Source organism: Trichechus manatus, unplaced genomic scaffold (assembly GCF_000243295.1).
Source record: "Trichechus manatus latirostris isolate Lorelei unplaced genomic scaffold, TriManLat1.0 scaffold00340, whole genome shotgun sequence".
NCBI lineage: Eukaryota > Metazoa > Chordata > Mammalia > Sirenia > Trichechidae > Trichechus > Trichechus manatus.
This window is the reverse complement of record NW_004444276.1, coordinates 245,901-248,309: the sequence shown is the minus strand read 5'-3', so window position 1 is coordinate 248,309 and position 2,409 is coordinate 245,901.

Here is a 2,409-nt window from a genome sequence, read left to right as displayed (position 1 = left end):
TTATAAACATTCTTTCTAAGGATTTTGCATGGATACAAGTTTTCATTTATCTGGGGGGCAGTGGTTCTCACCCAGGGGTGATTTTGCACCTCCCCACTAAAGAACATTTGGCAATGTGTAGAGATGTTTTTTGTTGCCACGACCTGGGCCAGGGGGCTGGTGCTACTGGCATCTGGTGGGTAGAGGCCAGGGATGCTGTTAAATATCCTGCAATGCACAGGACAGCCCTCTCCCACCCCAACAAATGTTAATAGTGCTGCTGTTGAGAAACCCTGCTCTAGGGTAAATACCCAGTAATGGGATTGCTGGGTCATTTGGTAACTATGTTTAACTTCACAAGAAACTGACAAACCTTTTTCTATAGTAGCTCTCTCCTTTTGCATTCCCACCAGCAATTTATGAGAGTTCCAACTGCTCCACACCCTTACCAGCATACTTGGTATTGTCAATTGTTTTTTGTTTTTTTTTAATCTAGATGTTCTAATAGATGTGTAGTGGTATCTCATTGTGGCTTTAATTTGTATTTCCCTTATAGTAAATGATACTAGATATGTTCTCATGTGTTTACTATACCATCCATATAGCCTCTTTGGTGGAGTACCTGTTCAAGCCTTTAATTGGGTTGTTTGTTTTCTTATTTTTGAGTTTTGAGAGTTTTATATATATATATATATATATATTCTGCACACAAGTCCTTTGATTGATTTGCAATTTTCAAAAACTTTCTCTGAGTCCGTAGTATCTATCTTTTGAAGAGCAAATATTTTTAATTTTGATGAAGTCCAATTTGTTGATTTTTTTTTCATGGATTGTTAGGTCATGAGGATTTTCTCCTATACATTCTTTTAAAACTATTATGGTTTTAAGCTTTATATTTAGGTCAATGATCCATTTTGAGTTAATTTTTTTTATAAGATGTGAGATGTAGTCCCAAAAAAACCCAAACCAAACCCGATGCCATTGAGTAGATTCTGACTCACGGCAGTCCCATGTGTTACAGAGTAGAACTGCCCTGTAGGGTTTTCTTGGCTGTAATCTTTATGGAAGCAGATCACCAGACCTTTCTTCCGTGGTACCACTGGGTGGGTTTGAACCGCCAACCTTCCTAAAGAAGATTTTAGCAAAATGAAACCAGAATATATAAAATGGATTATAGATAATGTATCGTGAACAAATTGGATTTATTTCTTTATCCCAGGCATGCAAGGTTAGTTTAAAATTAGAAAAATCTATTAATGGTCATCTTGGTAAAGAAGGCAGATTGCGCACAAGCATCTATTTCCCTTCATCCCAAAACACTTTCTAAAATATCAGTAAAGGTATTTTTAAAAGGCTAAACCCCACAAGGGGATGTGGAGAATTGGAAGAGAAAAATAGTAGTAACATATTGGAAACTGGAAAGCAGATGGATGAGTAGTAAATTACTTATCAGACCCAAACAAACAAACAGAAAACCTGAAACTCGTTGCCATCAAGTCGATTCTGACTCATAGTGACCCTATAGGACAGAGCAGAACTGCCCCATAGGGTTTCCAAGGAGCGCCTGGTGGGTTTGAACTGCCAACCTTTTGGTTAGCAACCGTAGCTCTTAACCACTACGCCAGGGTTTCCTTATCAGACCCAGGAAGGCTAAATCCTAAATAATCTAGGGGGAAGACAAGAACTTGACTTCTACTGTAGAATACCCAAAGAGTTCAGGAAGTATTCACGGAAGGTAGTTCTGGAAGTAGGCATGAAAGGGGAAATAAAATAAGGAATGGTGGTCAAAAGTCTGTTTCAGAACCAAGTAAATTCCAAGATTCCCTCCCCTACTCCATGGAGCTGGACTACTGTGACTTGCCATACTCCACCTCCACAGAAAACATGGAGAGAGTGTAAAACAAGGGGTATCTGGACTGGGGCACACCAGACACAGTTGTTCAAGAATAATATGTTCTACACCCTTTTCTCCAGAATGTTGACAACCAGACCTTTACACTTGAATCTGGAGATTGGAAGATATTTCTTTGATAAGCCCAAGAGGCAGGACCTAGGTACTGACATTGGAGGTTTCCCAGCAAAACTGCCTAGTGAGATCACCCCACAGTAAAGCCCACAGTTGACAAGCACCACCCATGTACTCAAAGTTTTGAATCAGGTTTTGATCTTTTAAATATGCGTCGATAGTCTATGATTATCAGACACTTCAGGAAAGTGCTAACATGAAAGGTAGAGACCAAAGCAAAAAGACTTGAGGGAAATAAAAGCTATGCAAAGAGGAGAAGACTTTAAAAAACTTTTAAAAATCTATTATTATTAATATTCTCAGATAGATGAGATAAAATATTGCCACCATAAATCAAGAAAATCTGTTAATGCAGCCAACCACATTAACAGATTAAAGGAAACTGATATGATTATCTCGGATGC